Genomic DNA, 15,787 nt, shown 5'->3' on the forward strand with positions numbered 1-15,787 from the left:
TCCTTGTTATGGTTGGAATATAACTCAAAAACACCAACTCTGATGCTGTGACTCCTGCATTTGGCAAAGCTGAATATGCATTTTTTTATGTGCAAAGTAGGAAAAACTGCATTGTGTGCTCCTCACATTATTGCTTCTTTGTAAGCCAGCTCTGCAATTAAATATTAAGATATTATTAAAGCAGTTAAAATAGTCAGAATGACGATTCACTGGAGTTTTCTCTCATTTCTTTTTCTTGGTCTGTGGTGTTCCTGGATGCTAATTTTGATACTGAACTTTTTAATGGCAACTCTGAGATAGTTGGCCTCGGCTGGACAACGTGTTTTTATAGATAATTGATTAAAAGCATTTATCTTGTACCACTGCACCCTGTAAAAGAAATTAGGCATTATAGTTCTGTCCTATGTGCCCAGAGTTAGCAATACTAAATGCTACAGTAACAGATAGTTTTGGGTAGAAAAAAAACTAATGAAGTTGTATCTACAAGATCACTAAAGCCCAGGTCTCCCAGACATGCAAATACAATGAATAGTCTCTGCTTCAAGGGAAAAGGATAGAAGGCAACCCGAGGCTTTAGCATCTCCTCATCATATAACCATAAATTAATTCAAATGCACTTTTCTCAGCTGTTCTGAAGGCTGAGATGCTGGGGTTTGTTTATGACAACAGGGTAGCTTCAAAATCATACAAGGAACACTTATCATAACCTTTCCCATTGCATCATCTCCAGTGTGTTTATAAGTACCTTCTTGATTGGCATCCTAGCTTTGAATAAAGCAAACAAAAGCCAGGTTCTGTTTTCTTTTGGCACAGTATGTGAAGCTGCAGTTTGGTCTTCTGTCCTTCCACATAAAGCTACTGAATGACTTAAAATTGCCTTAAAGGCAATTAATGAGTACATTAAAAAGGTGTTGTTTTGAGACTGTATAACAGCTGGAGAAAGATATCCATTTTAAAGGAATAATCTGGCTAAACCACGGTAAAGGCAAAAATTTTCCAACCTACCTTCTCTTTTTTTAGTAGATTCTAGAAGCATAGAAATTTAATCTTACTCTGTTCATCATTCAAATTAAACAAGCCCCAAACTAAGGTTTTGAAATCCTGAAGAGCCACACATAGTGTAACCATGTAAATTGTTTGACACAGACAGTGCCTCTGCCTTATCCCAGCTATTTTGGTAACTTTTGATGCCAACAGAACAATCACCATAAAAGGGAACAGAGGAATTGGATTCAGTGAAGTGAAGGCATCACATAAACAGTCTCAGTGTGACTGAGACTTTCAAAAGTGACAGGTGGTTTTCATTATTACATTTATGATAGATTGATTAGCAAGGATAGCTAAGCACCCATCCTTGGAAGCTGGGTCTGCCTCAGGGTGTGACCTGCCCCATGAACACGGGAGATGAGTCCTCCTAAATCAGTTGTTTTCTTTTGGTAATCCTCATTTGCCTGTCTTGCCCTGTTCTGCAACATTCCTGCTGGGGACTGTGCCATTGTTTCTGTAGAGAGCATTTCACATGTTGGAAAATGGTCTTTATCCTGCTTTGTCCTGGTCTGAGGAGAGAGGAAATAATTTATGGTGAGGAGCCAACTAACTGTGAGAAGCAGTGGGATTTTCAGGAGAACTTCAGCATGACAGGATACAGTGTTACAGTGTTAACCACGTTTCTTGCTATTGTGATATTCACAGGGTAAAAGATCCACTGAAAATTGTCTTTTATTGGATTTAAGCCTCAGGTATAGCATATAGTAATAGCGATGGGAAAATGTAACGTGAACATGTATATCAAAATAGAGAATATGGTGGTTGACATTTTAAACTGTCAGCAGTGATTTCCTGAACTTGAAACAAAGAAACTACTGATCAAAGTTTTTCCGTTGAGTGATACGACAGCAACCTGATTTTATCTTTTTTTTAAGATGATGAATATTTTATCGTGGTCTGTGTATAACAGAACAATACCTGTTCACAGTGCAGCAGACACACTCATCAGCTTATTGAGTCTGGCTGTTCAGTGCCAGGTTCTGGAGATGCCAGAGAACTCCAAACTTCTCCTGTGTGAAGAACATTCATTATTATTTACCTACTTTATGGGCAGAATGCAAATGATGATACTTGCACTGAGGTTTTTCTCTCTTTCTCTGTAAGACTTTCCCTATCCACAGACTGTCAGACACATGTATGGGCAGCCTAAGAGGGTCTCTCAGGAAAATACAACAAACTTTATCTTGTGAAGTGGGAAGTATTCCAAATTGTAAGGTAGCATGAACTCCAAGTGGAAAATAAGTCATTGCAATTATTATCTTTCCAGTGATATTTTTTTTGTGCCTGTATCTGTGTCTACTCAACTCTGAATATAACTAAAAATCTTTAAATAAGGTTAACTAAAATCTAAAAAACTTCAATTAAATCTTCAATTAAAGAATCTAAAATCTTTACTCAACTCTAGACAATACCCTCTCCCCCAAGATTTTGCATTCTGAGCACAAGGGCTCTCATACTGTAGGGGGAGAAGGAGTGGCATGCAAATCTGTTGTTTGTTCTCAGATGTTTTAAAAGCGTGATTCAGAATCTTTTCATTTCTTTCACTGGCCATGAAGCATTTTCAGCTGGACACTGAGTGCAGCTGCATTACTGTTTTAGTTGATTTGAGGGAACTTATGAAGGAAATCTCCCAACTTCTCCCCAAATGAGCTTTGCTTTGGAGCAGTCATGGAATATGTGGTCTGGATATCTTAAAAATGAGACTTTAATGGAAAATATTCTCCAGGAGTGTGCAGAGTCCACAGGATTAGAATAAAGCTGATTTTTGTCTGGGCCTCAGCACTAACTGGTTCATTCATAGATCAATGTTAACAAAGTCCAAGTCCATGAGTTATGAAGATTTAAGTTTACACTAGTTTCCACTTTAGTATCTCTGACATAGAGATAAGGGAAAACTATGCAGAGCTTAAAGTGTCTTATAAATTCCCTGCTGTAGTTCAGGTAACATGTAGCTGAGCAGGAAGAATTCAGGACTGTTCAGATCTTACTTGAGTCTCTTGCAACATGTTTTTTAGAAGTAGGATGATGTTCCAAAATATAGAGGAAAAATAAATTGTATGAAATACACTAGAGGATAACAATCTCAGAAATTATTAAAATACAACATTATTTGTCCAACTGTAACTGTGGACTTATTTTGCCAAATTACTTTACACTGGCATGAATTTACAGAGCAGGAGACTAAAGTTTATGGCTCATTAACAATAACTGTTGTACACCTCCACTGTAATTCCTGAAAATGTATTTTCTCCTTTAGTACTGCATATTCTGTGTGGAATGACAGTAATTACAGAAACTAATTGAATGAGATAGTCATAACTCTAAAAGTCATATTACTCATTTCAAAATGGTTTATTTCCTGAAATAAACAATCTTTACAGAGTGAACAGATATAACATCCTTTTAAGTTTATTAAACTCATTAAATATCCTTAAATACGTTGAAAAGTGTATGCTGTGCATTTAATAGAGGGTATAGATACGTGCAAGTATGACATTCATAAAAATTATGATCCTTAAAATGAAATTTCAGTGAAGCAGTTCTTCTCAAAAGTTTGTCTTTCCATAGCTAGTCAAAAAAAAGGATGAGTTTTCAGAATTTAATAGCAAAAGTTTGTTGAAAACCGAAATGCGTTTTTTATCCTCGTACGAGCAGAGGTGCTATCCTCAGCCAATGGAAGATTTAATGATTGTGGGGTCAAAGCAAATCAATCCTCCCTCATTAATGCAGAGCCATACTGCCCCAGCAGTTGCCCCTTCCCATGTGCCATTGCTGGAGGAAAAGCTCCAAGTTCTGAAAATAAGTAATGTGGGTACACAGGTGGGCACACCCGTCTGCCGAGGTCTGTGGTGGACTAGGGGACATTTTACACCTGTGTGGGATCAGAGAATCACAGAATCAACTGGGTTGGAAGGGACCTTCGAGATCATCAAGTCCAACCCTTGATCCAACAACGCTGCGGTTACTAGACCATGGCACTGATGCCACATTCAATCTCTTTTTAAAAATCTCCAGGGACGGAGAATCCACCACTTCCCTGGGCAGCCCATTCCAGTGTCTGAGCACCCTCTCTGTAAAGAAATTCTTTCTAATATCTAACCTAAACCTCCCCTGGCACAACTTGAGACCATGCCCTCTTGTCTTGCTGATAGTTTCCTGGGAAAAGAGACCAACCCCCACCTGGCTACACCCTCCTTTCAGGGAGTTGTAGAGAGTGATGAGGTCTCCCCTGAGCCTCCTCTTCTCCAGGCTGAACAGCCCCAGCTCCTTCAGCCTCTCCTCATAGGACTTGTGCTGGAGTGCCTTCACCAACCTAGTTGCCCTCCTCTGGACCTGCTCCAACACCTCAATGTCCTTCCTGAATTGAAAGGTGGAGGGATACGACTTTAGGGCTTGAGCAAAGGCTCAGTGTGGCATGGAGCAGCCCAGGGAAGCCCCACTGCTTGGGGCAGAGCTGGGCCCTTATGATCACCCTGGAACTTTGGGAGAAACAGCTTCTGAGCTTTGCATTTCACTGCCCTGTCAGCCAACAGTCACAATTCTTCTCGTGCCTTAGAGGGGAGGTGGCTGCAGGTCGAGGTGTCAATGAAAGAGGGGTAAAGATGCAGCATGTCAGGGCCTCGTGAGGAGAAATGTGAAGGAACTGTTGCATGGGTGAGCTCTGGGGTGCTGTGTGTGATGAGCACAGGGAACAGGCCCCTGCAGTCCCTGTTAAAAGATGAATGTGCTATGGAGCACATTCATGAATGTGCCTATGAGTGCATGGCTGGGGTTGGGTGAGTCCACCTTCACTCCACACTGTCTTCGAAAAACTTAGGGTTTAAATGGTTTTTCTGCTGAAGAAATTTGGGAGTACATCAGGTAATCCTAATACTGTACTAGATTTATTTGTTTTGGCTTTTCTTTTGTTTGGTTGGGGTTTCCTAATTGCTGAGTGTTGCAATGATTAAGGACTATAGCAATGATTTTAACAGTTCTAGTTTCCAGGAGCTGTTTCCCATATAATTTGCAGATGCTACATGTGAATTAAGATTACTGTTAGTTGATACAATATGGTTTAATGATAATGGACCACTGCAAATAGTCTAATGTAATGTATACATTACACATCAACAGAATATGTAAACAAAGGAAACATAATGTTTGCATACAGTGCAGTCCTGCTTTTCCCACCACAGGCTTCTGATTGCTGCTGTAGTGTACAGTGACTTTTTTTTTTAATGCCTCTATTATTTGTCAAGGTTTCAGTGTGATTCCACAAGTGTGCTGTCCTCAGTAAACAGGAGCCCACGCTTAAAACAAAATTAAAAGAAAAACATTCTCTTTATCAGCAGTTATCTGCTTTGCTCCACTTTGTAGGTTGCTTATTTATAAAGCAATCATGTGAATTTCCTGCTGGTGGAGAGTCTTTTAATACAACCTCTTTTACTCATGGAATTGCTTTCCCTGACATTGATGCTGACAATCTTCATCAACATTCATCCAGTGTGTCATATAAAACAAGGTGATAAATGTACCCTTGTACCCCAGGGTGTTACACGTACAACCATTTTCCTCCACTTTGCTTTCTTTTACCAGTCACTGTTTCGCTGGACTGCAAAAACCTAATTGTAGCATCTTCTGCCCTCCTAAACAAGCTCATTTTTCTCCAACCTAACCCATCAGAGATGCTGTCAATCAAGGAGAAACCTGTCACACAGAGATCAGGGTGGCAAAGGGCTCCAGTGGTTAGGCCCTTCATGGGAAATACTTGAAACCATTTTGTGTTAAAACCTAGTTTTTTCTATTTGCAGTCTTATCCTAAATTGTTATCTGTTATCTTCAACACCAAATTGTAAACAAAACAGATAAATGCTAAGAATAGGCCTGTCTAAAACAAGGAAAAAATCCAAGACCAAGAAGATATTTCCTCCCAATAATTTTGAATATGGTACCAGGATGGGGCCAATTTCCCTGTTGTATCACAAGTGACTATAACGGAATCTAATAACCATTGGAAATTATATTACTCTGCACTCTGCCTCTATCTAAGGGGGACAGTAACCTAAAAGCAAGTGGATGGGTCAAAAATAGGGTGACTTTGACTCAAACTCATTGGCTACAAGTATTCATTATAAACAAAATCTGTCAAATCTTTTCACTAATAAGGGTGTAGATCTTATTACAGCCTCAGGACAGCAATAACTTATTCTCTGACATATTATGTGAATTTTATGTGCCTACTCTATAAAAAGTGCACAGTTTCCATAGCAATTTTGATACTTCTATGATACATGATGTGACAGCATGTACCATTTTTCCTTCTTCCATGATAAATTGTTCCCACCACTCACAGACTAGATGGCTGCTAGAAATCAGAATTTTATTTTGATGTCACTAAAAACTAATATTAATAATTAGGCTTAGATGTTTGCTCTAGTGAGAATAACTTTATTATTACCACACTGCTTCATTACTTAGGTTAGCAATTTGGAAACCATAAATCACGAGTGATAAGATGAAGTCTGAGAATTGGTTTAGAAAACTTTAGGGCTAATGTCAAACTTACAGGAGGAAGAGGCATCATATTAGTGTTGAAAATTTGGAGGTGAGGGGTAGGTGGTTTAAGAGTATCTTTCTGCTTTTCTTGATCTCTGAGTAGCATTTGCACATAATTAAACAAGAGGTATGAAAGAGAAGCTTCAAATGGCTCCTTGCCCTTGGTGACTGATGACATCTCACTCCAGCTGTAGAGACCCAGGTCTGAGGTTTGCTCTGAAGTGTTGCAGAACTCTTTCCCCCTTAAATTTCAGTCTAAAAATGACTGAATGCCTGATCACCTCAGCTGGGAAATAGAAACTAGTGGACTTAATGCTCTCTGTTTGCCCCTTTGGAAGCATTCAGCTACAGACAGAATGGACAAAACTTTGCTTCTGCTGCTGGTTGGGACTGTGCAGGCAAGCTAGTTTTGTTTGGTGGAGTTTTAAACTGACTCTTTTTAAATATTTTTTTAAAATATTTTTTTAGTTTTTGTTCTTGCCCTTAATTAACCAGAACTGATTTAGTGTCTGGTTTGGTGAAAGCACAAGAACAATTTGAGCTCACTGAGATCTTGGGAAGGTTAATTCAGTTCCCCACAACTCAATTTACTCATTTGAAAATTTGATACTTGCAGTTGCTCTCCTTGGAAGGTACTCGAAGTGTTAACTGAATATCACATGTTTTCGATGATCCTATTAATGAATCAAAATATATTTATCAGTGAACAAGTAATGTAAGCATTATGCTAATAACTCATTAATTTTAATGGGGAAAATACAGGCTATGTGAAGAAATATTGAGATGTTGTTAATATAAAGGCATTTTGGCAGGAAAAATTAGTCAAAATACTTCAGCCTTGTTTGTTCTATATATAGAAAAGCATCACTTCTTGAATTTCAGTCTGGTGAACATTCTGAGTCACTTGATGTCTCAATGTATCACAGTGGACTCTCTTAATGAGCATGAAAAGTCACTGAACTGTCATTATAGCAGCTTTTTGCTTGGTAAAAGACTTGTCTCTGAAAGCCTCCTGTGGCATGAGTGGCTCACTGGGTGAGGGTGGGTAAATGAAATGGGGGATGTGGTGTCATCTTGTAGTCTTAAAATTTAGTGCTCTATCATAAAGTGTGTTTAGCTGAGTTTAAATCCCACTGTCTCCTGCAGGAGTTAAAATTAATCGTTAAGGTTAATTTTTCTAGGAGAAACTTTTTATGAACTCAGATAGACCACAGGTTGCCAACCATGCCCACTGTTGGTTCACTTTTCATTAGTTTGATCTGTGCTTTCCTAGTTACATGTCAAAGTGGGTGGAGATGAAGCCATAATTGCTAATGAATTATTGCTAATGAATGTGGTTTTAACCTTTGAGAGTAGAGTTTATCATGCTGCTGTTTTTCTTGTATCCCTTTTCCTCTTACACTGCTTAGTGTATCATTGTGTTGGAATTTTGAGAGTGCTGGAGGCTCCATTTTTTTATCTGTGAGAAAGGAACATTTTTTTTTTAATTTGGTTTTGCTTTGTGTGTTGACTTTAGCTGCAGCATTCTTCTGACTGTAACACTTCCAGCAGAATGGAAAGTCAATTAGCAGTAGATGACTAACCCAAAGGGCAACTGAATCCCTAAAAAATGTGTAGGACTGCAATAAGATACCAAGTTTTATCAACTCTCATGTAGCTACTGTGTGCAGGGCTCTATTTGTTTTTCTATTTCTTCTTTACAGCAGATTTTAAAAGTGTTCAATGCTATCTGTGTTAGTATCTGATGGTGTTCTGGATGGATCAATGTTTGTTTGCAAGAGATCAATTTAAGGGTAAAATATGATTTAGCTTAAAAATCTCATTGTTTGATTTTATTAAGTTACACAGTATAGAAGGTACATCCATTTACAGGTGTAATATACTGTTTTGTCAAGGACTTCTACTGGTTTCTGCTAAGTGTATTTTCAGTGAAAGTTACTCATTCTGCATAAGTATACGGATTAATTTGTAGGGCACTTTAGATTTAGGTTGATTTTTATGTGCCAAAAATTGTTGTTCCATGGTGCATGCCAGCACAACTTGTTTATATTGAGGTTTGTATTAAAAAGAAAAGAAGTTGATCATCTCCCATTTACTTATTTAGCTGTTAATTGTATTGTTTTTACGAAAAAGTCTGAAGATAGAATCTAATCTCTTTCTGATAGGCTTATGCTGGCTCTGGTTTATGAGAAGTAGAACAGGTGGAACTTGTCAGCATTATTGCTTTTATTATAGTTGCAAATACTGTCTTTATTATTTTTCAGTAGAATAAATGCTCCTAGCAAAACCAATTTAGCATGACCTTGTTACTGCACATTCCTAACTAGCTCAACATATTTTGGGGTTTCAACTACTGATATTTCAGTTTCCTGGCAGCCCAGAGAAAGCTGTTGAAAAGCACGTCAATTCTCCAATAAACAAAAAAAAAGAAGGTAAAATTGAGCTTTGGAAAGACAATCTGCACGTTATGTTTGAAAATGTCCCTTATTTCTTGTTCAGTTGTATCTTTATGGAGATCATGGGGCTGTGTTTTGATGATGGTGTGGGTTCGAGCTCTTGTTATTCTTGGAAGCAGTGACAGGGGAAAGCAGCTCCTGCTCTGAGCTGGGTCTTATTTATAAACTTGGCATAGGAGAGAGCCCTCTGTCTGATCTGAGGTGCCACTGCCCTCGAGAAAGGGTCTTGGAGAGCACTGAGAGAGCAGCTTGAGAGTAGGAATTTAGGGGAGGAGGCTACATGTGCAAAACAGGTTATCTGGTTTGCTCTCTGGCATGACTTCAAACTCGTGTGACCTGGTAACCAGCTATTTCCCTTGATTCATTTGCCTTAGTTTTGGCTTGCATCACAGCAACATAAATCCTGGAAAAAGGCTCTGCTTCTGTTTGCTGTTCCTTCATTTATGGATTTGGTGTTTGTTGGGACGCTGACCAATATTGTCCTCACTAAAATGTGATCTGTCATCTCTTGGTAGCAAATGCCCTTCGACTTTTTGGCATGGTACTGTCTCCCAGCATATGTGCTATCATGGTGGCAAGTTTTTTTCCTCTGCACTCTTTGCAAATGCAGTTTGAAAGAAAAAGAAAGTGTCTGACAAGAGCTCACGTTATCTGAGGAGAAACCCATCTGGGCAGATGAAGGGGGGGGGGAGTTTGGCAGAGTTCAGTTGAAGCCTCAGTGAATTCCTGAGCATGGATTTGCTACTTGGAAGGACAACACCTGCATGGTTGGTGTTGATTGTTACCATTTTTCTTTTTCTGTAGGCAGAGGTTTGGCTGGGGTGCAATGATCTAATCCTTTCTGCTCTGTCTGCAGTTCTTGCATCTGCCCCTCCACTCTGATCATTTGGCCATTACACAGAGCAGGGTGAACCAGGCAATTATTTGGCAGAGTTATTAGACAGCTTGTTTGTTATTTAATGGAGGCTTTAATGTATGTAAAATTCCAGGTTGGTGTGATCTTTCAAATTCAGCCAGGTGTTTGGATTAAGTGAAAGTTGCTGAGAAGTTTGGAAAAAAAAGTAGTCTGAGCGAAAGAAGACCAATTTCATGGAAGTCAAACTGTTTACTGCATTCATTAGATTCAGATTTGCTTTAATACTGTAATTTCTATCTGCAAAGGGTTAGAAACCCAAGAATTCATTTTGTTTATAGAACTTTTATGGATTAGATACATCCACTTAATTATCTTGGTAGTTTTCAGTTCCGTGTTACAATGAATTTTATCTGCAACTGTTGTGAAATGACAAATCAGAAGTGACAAGTATTGATCAAATATTTTCAGCAATCAAATTTTTTCAAGCCAAAGTGAAATGTGAAAACTGAAGTGTTTTTCTGGATCCTATCTCTTTTCAATAAGTTTTTCTATGGAGAAAACTCTAAAGATTGTATTTTGTCTCTTTTTGTTATGAATAATTGCACTTTGACTTTTTTGTAAAGTGAAATCAATACAAATACCTTACAAATCATTATAATATCATTGAGTGTGCTACACATAAACCAAATTATATACATGTAGATCAGGGAACTTCACAGTAAAATCAAACCCAAACAAATAACTGTAAAGTAACAGCCTGGTAGAGATCTTGCATAAACCAGCATGTTTCATTGACAAAGCAATATATTTGGTAGACAAAATAATATGTAACTCTAATGAGGTGTTTAAATTTCAGTCCATGTTTCACCTTGTAGTATTTCTATTTTATGAATGAACAGAACCATTAAATTAAAAATGAAATGAGGTGGTAAATCATTGATTCCATTGTATGTGAAGTTGTCGTATGCCTCTGGATTTTTCTAAAAGGAAAAAAAAAGCTTACAAAGCTGTTGTACAAGTGTTGCCTTCAGCTTGGCTATTTTCCATTTATTTAACTAAAGCCTCATTCCTTCTTTAAATCCTGGTCTCTTGGTAATTAATGACAAAAAGTTAGGCACTCTAACTAAGCACAGTATAGTTTAATGGTCAGGCAGCTCAAACTCATTGCTTTGTTGATACTGGTGCTTGCTGAAACCCCTTATATTTTGCCATAGAGCGGTTCCAACTTTTCCAAGGGCTCTGGCTGCTTTAGAACTACCAAAATTTGAATTTTACAGTATTTACTTGTAATTAGCCCATCAGTGTGTTGCTGCACTTGCACAAACCCTGATTGACAGTGACAGTTTCCCTTGTGCAGCTCTGTTAGTTTGGCCCCCGGGTTCAGGAGCGAAGCAGCTGCTCATCTCCCTGCCAGGGCTTGTTCCCACACCATCCCATCCCAACTTCCAAGCCTCAGAGCCTTCCTCAAGACTGGGTGCTATAGTATTGAATTCTCCGTGGTGTTAAGGGCTGTAGTGGCATGGGGCTGATGTCAAGAAGTGTCTGTGGCCCTGTTAATGTCGTGTCTATTCAGAGGGAGCACTAAGATGGAAAATTCCCACAGTTCTGTTCGTAGTTATTGCATTGAAACCCTTAGGCTGCATGATGTTCAGTATTTCAGGTAAGGCACAGCATGGTAGAGGAAAATTCTTAAGGCCTAGGCTTATTAACTTGCTATGTACCTATTTCCTCAGATACCCACTGTTGTGCTGATACTTGATTTCAGTTCCAGCATTTGAAAGATAATGTACTGGATCCTGTTACACTAGGTGACAGTGACAGGAAAAGGCAGTATGACATTTCTTTGGGTGACTGATGTTTTCTCTGGGCAAGTTGCCATAACTCTTTAGTAGTTACCCTCCAACCTTCAAATCTGTATGTGTTGCTGGAGTCTGTGTCTTCAAAACATCTCTTAAATCAAACATTCTGTCAAAGAACCAAGAAGTTAAATCAAGAAACACCTACTTGCTCTATGAAAAGTGATCATGCTCTTCATCTTTGCAGTGGCCCTGGGTGAAAATCACTGTGAGAAAAGAAGGTGTCCTAACAAGACTGTTATTGCACCTGGCTTAGTTCTCTGTCTTCCAGTTTAGCTCAGAGCTGCTCAATGGCCTCCAACAGGTCACACAAATCATTCCATCCAGGTAATTGTTCTTTTTCTGCTTTAAGAATAAAGACACGACAGATCTGTACAACTCAAACTTCTATGACATTTAAAGACTCCTTTAGGGTCAAGAGCCACAGAAGTGAAAGTATTCATATAAATTGAGATGGTCCCCAAAGTCTGCAGCAGACAGCTTTAAGTGAAACAGAAATGAACGTGACTGTCTGTCTTTGGAAAATTTTTTATAGGCATCATGAGTGAGAACCAAACCCCCTTTCTGCCATCAAACTCCAGCAGTCCTGGCTTCTCCAAATAACTTCTGGTATTTCAGCTGGGTCAGTCAGTACAATAGTACAGCCTGTGCAGTGGGATAATTCATGTTTGAAATAGCAACTACCTGACAAACTTCAGACGTAACGTGGAGGCTCTGAACTTCAGTGTTTTTCTTCTTGTTCTTTTAAATCAATTGGACTAATAGAAGATATTACCTCTCCCTTGGCTCTTGAACACTAAGAGTTGCTTTGCCACTAATACCTATGGCTATTGGAAGTGATTAAACACAGGGTAAGAATTTTGGTGACCCAATTTTTACATTTGAGGGTGTGTGTTTGCCTTTCAGCTTTCCAACATTCACGATATCCTTGTGTTTCCTTTCTCTGAGCAGCAAGGCCTGAGTTTTCGTAGTCACCATTCTCATTTTGATGTCCCAACTGTCAGATCCCAAGTTGCAGAAGGGAACTGACTTTGCCTCTGAAAATTAAGTTCTTTAACGTACTTAAGGCAGGCACTCTGGGAAATTTGAGCCTGAAACAATAAATCTTGACTGATCCAGAGTGACCTGTGAGTAAGCTTGCATTGTGTACTCGGTTGTAAAAATGTATGTTGGGTACACAAGGCTTGATGGTTTTGTTCTTCCTTTTCCTGATTGCATGATCTGTGCACTTGGCTGTCACACAAAGAACTTCAAATATGCACATGCTAAATTATATATTCTATTCAAATACATTGCAGAGAGAATTGTGTAATTTACTTGCACTTTGTAACTAAGCAGTCTATGGAAAGAGAATAATTTGCAGAAAGAAAGAACAAGTAATTTTGAGTGACAAAGTCAGGAAAGGCTCTTTTGCAAGAGAGTTCATGAACAGAAAATGACAAGATCTGTTGCAAATCTTCTTAGCTTTTGTTTAATACAAAAACATGTTGGTTGTTCTGAGCTAGTATACTTCCCAAAGTGATTTCTGACAGCTGTGTACCTTTGGAACATTCTTCAAAGTCTTAGAAGTCTGGCAACCTCCTGATCAGGAATCATAAAAAGCAGAGGCAATAAGGTAGTTAATCAAGAACTGGGTTCTTAACTTTTAACATGAATGATCTTTTCCTAGGAACACACTGAAACTGGCCCAGGGCTGTTCTGTGGAAGGAGCATGACTGTCTCCTGCACCACTGAGCTTTGCCACTGATGGGATGTGGCCTGGATTTGCCAAAAGGGGATGTTGAGTTACCATTTCCTGATCATTTTTCCATTGGAGGTCATTTATAGCCCTTTTTTCCCCATTGTTTGAAAAATGCTTTATGAGTCTGTGAAGAACCTCTGAAATGAATAATAATGAGGTAAAAAAAAAAGGTAAAATGAGCTTGTTATTGTGATGGCTGTTGAGAATTTATGAGACCCACTTTGTACAAGCAAAACAAACCCAGCTGCCTTCTGCCTCTGTGCAAGAAAAATGTCCTTCATAAAAAAAAAAAAAATTGACCCAAGAAATTTTATATTAAGTGCGAAGGTGTGGGAACTTCTCAGCTGGAACAACCATTACGTTCTTCATGCTTCAGTCTTCTTTTCATCTCAGGAAGCATTAAAAGGTTCTTTCTGATTTGGGTTGACTTTTTAAGGAAGCCCATTCAAAACTCAAGCAGAATCCATTCACTCATTTAAAGGAGTGGGGGGAAGGAAAATTTTTTTTTAGTGATTGATAAAATCCTAAAACAGGTATTCTGTGATCATTTATTTTATTATAATAGAACATGGCATTAGAACTTTGTGAAATTGTGGACTTGCTGTGTGGGGAGCTGCATGAACTCTTAGTTGCACAGTCCTTGAAGGCAAAATGGACATAGAGGAGCAGAAGGAAAAGGATAATTACTGAGGGAAGTGCACAGGTATCAAGTGACTTAAGATTATACCAGGAATTTGTGCCAGAGGTTGGCAGGGGACACGACTGGGACAGCTGACTTGAACAGACCAGAGAGATATTCTGTACCATTTAACATCATACTCAGCAATAAACTGGAGGGAAGGGGTTGGTCTGGCAGTTTATAGCATCCTCTTCAACTTCCTCTGCTTTATTAGTTTGTGTGTTATCGACACTGTTTTGGTCACAACATGAGGTGCACCATCATTCCACCCAAACAACCTATTTCTGTTTATTATTTGTAAATCTCAGCTCATCTTTGCTGAATGCAAAGTTCTGGGGTGAGACCCCTGGGCCACGTGAACAAAGAAATGCAGAGAATTTAGAAACACAAGAGCAGCTGGGGGAAAAAAAAAACAACAAAGCCAAAAAACAACCAAGCAAAAACAACAACAAAAAATAAGCTATGAACAGTTTTTTAAATTAAGTGTCCTAAAACAAGCTTTGTGAGGCATGCGAGGTTTTCTTGGTAGATTATTGTTTTTCTACTTCATGGCCTAAAACCACTCGTTTATTTTCTGAGTCCACTTGCAGAAATGAGTAAGAGGAAAAGGTGAAAGAGAACGGGGAATTTAGATCCGTAAAACAGTTACTATACACAATCTGGGTCTTTTTTTGGTGTTCTTTTTCATTGTGTTCCACTCATAATGTGGGTCAAATTTCTGTCTCTCCAGCTGATGAATCCAATTTCATTAAAAACTTGGTTTTGTAAAACCTATTTCCCTTTCCCCTCACCTTTGAAGCCTCCTCTTAATATAATTCATTTACACATCTGACTGTTTATTTCCTTCATTGTCCTTTTTTGTCTGTCTGTGTTTCGTTCTCCTGCTGAATCCAAGCAGGACCCATTTTTCCCCACAAGGTCTATATCAGTACAGTGCCACCAGTGCAAGACATTCCAGTGATGTATTGCACCTATACATCATCAAAGCAACAGGGTTTTGATAAACAGCTTTCTAATACATCATTAGATCATCACTGATGGCACTTTGATGATGTATTATATTAGTACATCATCAGAGCACTGTCATTCCAGTGATGTATTTATAAACAGATGGTGCTGTCATGCAAGAAAGAAGGGAATGCAGGAGAGAACATCTCACTCTGTTACAGTACAAAATGTATCCCCACCACTCTTTGAATGAGATTAAAGGCAAACACCCTGTGGGGACATAATTGTCTCATTAGGGATTTGTCTCTAAGTCCTTTGACTTCTCTGTCCAGCACCTGGTAAGAAGGCAGGTAACCCTCCTTGACCAGGAGCACCCAAAGCTCTTTGGTACATATTTTTTTGTTCATTGTCCCTCAGGCATAAAGTCTAAGTGACATCCCATTAAGGGTTGTTAATCATTTTTCCATAGTTGCATTTTGCATTTATAATTAAAATAAATTTTATTTATTTTAGATGTAAGCAAAGTGGTATTTCTAATGTAGGGTGTTGTGCTCAAACACTCAGGTTAGGAAACTTGATGCAGGTGGCCCACAGCTGGACACTGCTTACTCCAGAGGCTCACTTCCTCTTGAGTAAGGGCAAAATTTTTTATGTACCAAAAAAAAA

The sequence above is a fragment of the Chiroxiphia lanceolata genome, chromosome 16 (assembly GCF_009829145.1).
Source record: "Chiroxiphia lanceolata isolate bChiLan1 chromosome 16, bChiLan1.pri, whole genome shotgun sequence".
In the NCBI taxonomy this organism is placed as follows: Eukaryota; Metazoa; Chordata; class Aves; order Passeriformes; family Pipridae; genus Chiroxiphia; species Chiroxiphia lanceolata.